At 38.6% G+C, this 7,551-nt stretch overlaps 1 long non-coding RNA gene across 1 annotated transcript in view; it reads right to left on the bottom strand.

Moving 5' to 3' along the window:
* The window catches only part of LOC140343685 (uncharacterized), a 15,671-nt gene extending 10,676 nt beyond the window's left edge, over nt 1–4,995 (bottom strand). Inside the window, exon 1 of the long non-coding RNA XR_011923392.1 lies at nt 4,902–4,995. This is a non-coding gene — a long non-coding RNA (uncharacterized lncRNA). The remainder of the gene's footprint in view (nt 1–4,901) is intronic.
* Between the last annotated feature and the right edge of the window lie 2,556 nt (nt 4,996–7,551).

The raw sequence follows: 7,551 nt of genomic DNA, 5'->3' as shown, positions 1-7,551 counted from the left end.
ACTTACTTTTCTGACCTGATAGAAAAATACTCCCCTAGCCGCTCTCTTCTCCAATGACCTACTAATGACTTCCTCACTCATAACCTCATCACACACACAGATACAAGACTTTTCTAGACCTGCGTCAACTCTCTGGAATAGTCTTCCTAATCCTATTCGGCTTGCTCCTACTTTCTGCTCATTTAAAAGATCACTCAAAACACATTTTTTCAAACTCGCCTACCCATCTTCTTCTGTCTTTTACAACCCTCAATACTTCCCACCACTCCATATCTCCCCTCCTATTCTGTGATACGTCCCCCACCTCCTAGATTGTAAGCTCTTCAGGGCAGGGTCCTCTCCTCCTCCAATGTCACTGTCTGTATCTGTGTGTCATTGGTAACCTCTATTTATTGTACAGTGCTGTGTAATATGTTGGCGCTATAATAATACAGTATATTAATAAATAATAAAAAATATTAAAATTTGGGCAAGAGTGGGACTTGCCAGCCCACCATACTTAATAAATAGTCCGGGCAAAGCAAAGTCTGAGCATAGAAATAAACTACAAATAAACTTTATTATATATTTATCTTGTTTGATGGTTACATTTATTTTTTGTACTGGATTAGTTTTTATGATAGTTTTTGTTAGGGACAATATTGTTTTTTTCAAGTGCTTGTTCTCTTCTGAATTCCAATTTCATTTGTCATGATGAAATGATCTATTAAAAACATTTTTGTTTCTGAAGTGCCTAAATGACAATTACTTACCTGAGTATTAAGGTTAAAGGAATGCAGCAGAGTCAGCTGAGGGCAGTTATTAAAATTTATTAGTGGAAGTCATAATAACACCTTTCTGTGATACATTGCGGTGTTTGCTAGAATAGGCAGTGTACTGTATGGGTAATATCACAAATAACAGCCGGTTCCACAGACACAACTAGCCCATTAATTGCAGCCAAATTATCAGCACTAAATCATATACTTACACCATGTGACACATTATTCTATAGAGCTTACCTGTTCTACATTGATTGCCAACAATTATATATAAAACCTCCCATTTGAAATATATGCTGTAGAACTAAATTATAAGTTCATCTACATTCATCTCCTATTGTGCCAGTGAAACTCACCTAATGCCGCTTCCATTGATGGAGTGACAACAAACTTTCAGAGCATAGTTGCCACTCTCATGTAGGCGGTGATGAAATGTTGCAAAGGTTGTGGCCATCAGCATCATCACAGCTCACAAGCCTGTCAATCAGCATCTGGCCACACCCAGTCCCACCCACTTCATTCTAGATTGACAGCGACAAAACTCCTCCCATTGTGACCTGCAATGCCTGGGAAGGGGAGTGTGTGAGACACAAATGAAGGAGAATTTGGCTCAGTCAAGGAAATAAAGAAGGTTTTTTTGTTTACCTGGGCATAACATAGTAACTGGATTTGGAACTTATTTGGGCTGTCATACAGAAGCCTTTAGTTATACTTTAAACAAACATCAGGGAGGATTAGTCTGTCTTTGGTTTTACAAAGGTAAATAAATCAACCAAAATAAAAGGATTTGCAATGAAGAATAATATAAGTAATATAGTTGTATCTTCATGGGTTGCCTGCTAAGGGCATAGACTTTTATTATTAGGCATTATGAGCATTCTAAGTGTCACTTCCATCCTGTGCGTTTGCCCCTCAGTGTAGCAAGTCAGGATTTTCTTGTACTCAATATTATAGTGTATGCAGACAGGCAACCATGTATGAATTGAACTGAACTTTTATTGTTTGCAGATGAAATGCAGGTATGTAATGGGTACATTTCAGAACCTATTGTTTTCTTCAAAGAGCCATGGGTTGTATAAACCCTACTACAAGAACTGGACCATGGAGCAAGAAGCTAATACATCACATTTCCATTTAGATCATGTGTATGGCTCGGCACATGTGGGCTGTTCATCTGGGGAAGAAATGGCAGCAAGGTGCACTATAGGAAGAAGGCAGACTGCTGGAGGGATGGTGATTTCAAAGATCTGCTACCTAAATCCTAATCTACGTATACACATTAGCAGGAGTATGGCAGGGACATGTGGAGATGATCAGCCAATGGGCTGCTCCAATAGGCAAGCTCATGCCATTAGGAGGGAAAAGGTTCCTTATTTTTAGCCTCCTGTCTATAAAAAAAATCAAAAATAGATTGACAACCCTAAGCTCAGGACATCTTCAAAGGTCTTTTGGAGTCTATAGGCCGATTTTTTAAGGATCTCCAAGCTTGAGAGGATACACTATCATCAGTGAAGCTGGGTGATCCTGCAAAACTGGAATGAATTCCAACTAATAGCAAATTACTTTCCAGGTGACTTTTCCAGAAATCCATTCCAGGTTTGCTGGATCACCCAGCTTCACTGATGAAAGTGTATCTTCTTCAGCCTTGGAGAGCTTTAGTAAATCCACCCCAATGAGTTTACTTGAGAACACAAGAGGACTCTACACATTGTTATGCAACCGATTTTAACTTAATCTTGGCTGATGCATGTATCTATAATTGAATCCGCTCTGTATAAAGATCATAATGTAATGGCTCCATCTAGTGTACATATACACTAGCCACACACTTCCTATTATATTACAAGAGTCCTGGTTCTTCCAATCAGAAAACACAACAAAAAAGGGGACACATCTAAGGGTCTATTTGTCAGTATTTTCATCCAACTGTTTCACACATGAATGTGTGACTCTGTGTGAATCCTGACCTGTATGATCTGTACCTGTACGAGTGTACTGACATATCCACTGTAATCAAAAGTTAGCTTCTAAATGAAATTTGTATTATAGTGAATAGTCATATTTCTAGTCCTTGCAAATTTGGCAAAGAAACGCATCGTTTATGGCAAGTTATTTGGATGATGTTGTCAGGTAGAAGACAAGATGGCCTTTGTACAAAAGCACCTACGCAAAGATTTTAATTGGTATGTAGTCCTATGCACTACAATTTGAGCAAATCTATGCTAACTTATTGTTGCCAACTAGGATATTTGAGCTACGCCTCTGCATGCGTTTAGTGCTGACCTTCGGTCTGTGAACTGCTGTCCTGAATGCTGACCTGTTACTGACCTGCCTTCACCTTTGACCTGCTCCTGTGTTCCTGATCTTGTCCTGCACCTCAGCCTTGCTTTTGGTGTTTTGTCTTTACCTGATCTGTCTGTCCATTATGAACCTGGGCCACCGGTCGCCAACCTTTCGGTGACTGCTGTAATGGTGGAAACAATACTGAAGCGTATGGCAACGGTTATCTCATACAACTTAATACTACACTGACATCACTCTGCGCCTCCCTTGTATTTCTGTCTTTAGTCTTCAATTTAGTTCAATATAAAGGCAAACATTGTCATTTAGAATATAAGAATTTCATAGAATATTTATTTTATTAATAATGAAACATAAAAATTGCAAACAATGTCAAATTGTTCTGTGGACCACCAAAATTTTCCTGTGGACCACCACTGACCTAGATTTCACCTCTGCCTGCCATCTCTGTACCTAACCCACCTGCCCATCAACTACTTATCTTGCTTTATTGCCCTATGTGTCTTTATAGTTTTATTGCATTTTTGGAAAACGTCCCAACTTCAAAATGGGTGTTTTGAATGCTATATTCTTGCAAAGTTGTACAGGCTCCTCTCTTGCTTTCCATACATACCTTTACAGAAGGGGTGTCAGACTCTGGCCTGTGGGCCAAATCTGGCCCTCAAGGCCCTTTTTTTTGGCCCCCCAAAAAATCCTGAAAATTAACTACATCTGGTCCGCCTGCCTTACCACCTCACATCATCATTTTTAATACATGCAATACATAGACATTATTCCTGTTCACCTATCATGTGACACAAAGCCTAGACAATGATCACATGATGCCTGACTACCAGGGGCATTGTGGTTGTTTCAATACATTAGGGACTGCATAGTGTAATATTTAGTGTCAGACAAACTTGTGATGTGAGGGGATGAACACACAGGTTGCATAGATAGATAGAAATTAGTCTTTTCAACCCTAAAGTGTGTGTAGAGGGGTTTGTTTTTGTTAGTTATAGATGAAGTAGTAAACCTCCTAATTTTTTTCAATAAATTTTAAGTTTGGCACCTGACTTGGTCTAAGTTTTTTATTTTGGCCCTCTGTGTATTTGAGTTTGACACCCCTGCCTTACAGTGTGCATTAGAAGATACAGAAAGTCTGATACAGCCTGCCTCATTTCCTGGCTGGAGGACATTCATCGTCATCATTCCTTCCCGGCCTTACTGTTCCTTTCTCATTCCGTTCTTTCAATAAGGAAAGCTCAGTGTTACATGTGAATCAAATATAGTCTTCCTTGAAACACCATGTTGATATTTTTGGCAACATTTTTACCAAGATCTGACCATTGCTGGTATAATGGCTGAACTCCTAAGATTGTTACAGAGGCAGAGAAGCCATGTACAATGCCCTGCTGGCCCCTCAAGGGCCATACAGAAGGTGAGAGATCCAGTAATGGAGTGTTATCATGTCATTAGCATGTTCATAAAAAAGAAAAGAGCAACCAGAGGAGACTAAATATAAGAAGACTAGATTTCAGCTTTAAGGAATAAACACAGTTGATTATCACTTGCATAAAAATGATAAAAGTAGGGATTTGTTGGCACTCCAGCAGTAACTTTACAGCATCAGGAACAGTACTGAACCCTGGCATACAGCATACATGACTGGAAGGGTGCTTCTATACTTCTTGTCCCATAGAACAAATGCACAATTCTATCATTTCTCCCAGAGAGGTTTTCTTTAGATCATTTCAGCCCAGCAGCATAAAATAGAATTCACAAATACAGAATTCTAACATTTACTGCACAATAATAAATATGACTGTTGGCCTGTGCCACCCACAAGAGGATACTTGCCCTGGCTCTGGGTTCTTTGCCGGTGCTCAGTGCTTGGCCAGCCACTCCTCTAGCTTGGTATACTTGAACTTTCTTCACACTTGCAAGTTCTACACTTAAGATACATGTGAGCAATATTATCCCATGAACCACGCCACTCCCTTTCTTTATCACAAAGATGCAGACTGCGGCAGAAGACTCATGGTTGGAATGGACTTGATTACTGGTACTGATAGGAAAGAGAGAAAATCCAGTTATGTAGTCAGCCAGCTAATGAGCAAAACAATGGCACAAAACTACTTTAACTTATCTAATATTATTATTATTATTATTAATAATATTAATAATAATAATAAACAGAATTTATATAGCGCCAACATATTACGCAGTGCTGTACAATATAGGGACTTTGTGATCAGCTATGCCAAATAGCTAGCAGAGTTATCATGGAACATTCCTCCTGTCCCTTGGTTTGGGAAATCCAATAAAGCTAAACTCTAGAAAGAGTTTGGAATGCAAGGTTTTGTTGGGCTGTCTGGCGGCATCTTGTAAGTTGTGTGGATCACAGATTTATTCTTACTCGTGCAATGCCCCAAGCGCTATGAGACCAGGACTAAAATGTCAGCCAGAGGAGAAGGTGAACGTCTTGAAGAAAAGGGCAAAAGTTCCCCAAGAACCACTGCAAGAAGCTTAAATTCTTGCAGGTGGTGCACAGCGGGTTCAGGAAGGGTCTTCCAGCCAGCTTTGCACATGTGTAACCCTCCAAAACACAAGGTTGTAATACGTGACCTGATCATCACATCCTGCCCTCTAGATTAAGATTGTAAGCTCTTCGGGGCAGGGTCCTCTCCTCCTCCTGTGTCACTCTCTGTATCTGTCTGTCTTTTGCAACCCCTATTTATTGTACAGCGCTGTGTAATATGTTCGTGCTATATAAATACTGTTTTTTATTATTATTATTATTATTATTATTATTAATAATAATTGCTGCTTTTTGCCATTTTGTAATTTGTATGGATAGCAGGGCCTGCAAAAAAACCTTATGAACCCTGGTTCAATTTGCTTCAACATGGAGGGGAAATTCCTTCTTATCCCATGAGGCAATCAGATGTTCCCTGGATTAACTGTCTCTGTTGTCTGTACTTTAAAACTTTAATAGCCCGTTATATTATATTTCTGGAACATCAACAACTATATTTCTGTACCTGCATTGTCTTTAAAGTGATATAAAATTGTATATGTGTTGCAGATATGTACACATTTTATTTTCTTATGCCCTTACCTACACTTTAAAGGTAAGGCCACCCAATAGGCCTGTAAGAGCTTTAAATGATTTAAAGATATTTAAAATGATCTCACAGCCATGGAGTTTCCTCTTAACTATCTGCAAAAAGTGAAACAACAATTTTAAAGTTTCTTGTTGAAATTTTACAATTTCATGTAATAACAAACAGAAATAAACAGATGAAGAGAAACAGGTAAAACAAAAAGCATTAGAAATCAAACATATAGCTTTCTATAGACATAAAAAAGAAAGAATAAAGCAATATGGACGTAATAGCCAAAAGGACAAAATGCAATAAAAACAATGAAATCATATTCTCCATGGGATCATTACCAAAGCATGTAATAGTTGGGATCGTGGTAGTATATAGGAGGTTATACTTTTATAAAACAAGTCGGGTGAGGCTTTCTATGGGGGTTTATATTTTACGTCAAATTAGAAACCTTACACTTATTTAGAAATGGCGGAATAGTTTATTGTACAACACTGCGTAATATGTTGGAGCTATATAAATCTTGTTTATTATTATTATTATATTATTATTAATTTCTGGAGCTGCAAGTTAGCAATGACCATGCTTATCCTTGCAAATTTTGTGACCACATTTATAAGTGTAATATTGTTTCCTGCCACAAGAGGGTGATAAGACCTAGGCAGGCAAGTGATTAGGGCGAGAGACAATGACTGGTTTCACTGCCCTACAACTGCTTCCCTGGAACTAACATCTGGCACAGGCCATGGACAATAAGCGCTGCCATGGGAAGATTGTGGCGGTCCGGCAAACTTGTGAACCGTGTACGAAATACTTCTACCATGAGTCATGTGACACTCTTCATGTCGCTGTTCTTCATTTATATCACTGATCCTAAACTCAGAAAAGTAATATACTGCAGCTTATTAGTCCTTGGATGTGGGGGCTGCATTTGTTTTCTTGTCTTTAATTATCTTTGCAATCCTAGGGTGACCACGCTCATCTTCTGCTGGGGTCTTGTCCTGATATACAACACAAAAGTTGGAATACAAGATCAGTTTTTATCAAATACTCATACAATACATTATCATTATATTATTATTATTTTTATTATTTTTAATGATTTATATAGGGCCAACATATTACTCAGCGCTGTACATTAAATAGGGGTTGCAAATGACAGGCGAATACAGACAGTGACACAGGATGGGGAGAGGACCCTGCCCCAAGAGCTTACAATCTAGGAGGTGATCACGTGCATGAAAATCCTCAAATTCTTGGATATATTCTGAAATATATTTATAGGTGTAGGCATGTCATAGTATCATAGTATGGTATTGGTCGCAAACATCCTTTTACAGTGTCATTTATTATTGAGCTGACGCTAGTTGTCACTAGCCGTTTAACATGGTCAC

Source organism: Pyxicephalus adspersus, chromosome Z, assembly GCF_032062135.1.
Source record: "Pyxicephalus adspersus chromosome Z, UCB_Pads_2.0, whole genome shotgun sequence".
In the NCBI taxonomy this organism is placed as follows: domain Eukaryota; kingdom Metazoa; phylum Chordata; class Amphibia; order Anura; family Pyxicephalidae; genus Pyxicephalus; species Pyxicephalus adspersus.
The sequence above is the reverse complement of the archived record's forward strand: the minus strand, read 5'-3'. Positions and strand labels throughout refer to the sequence as shown.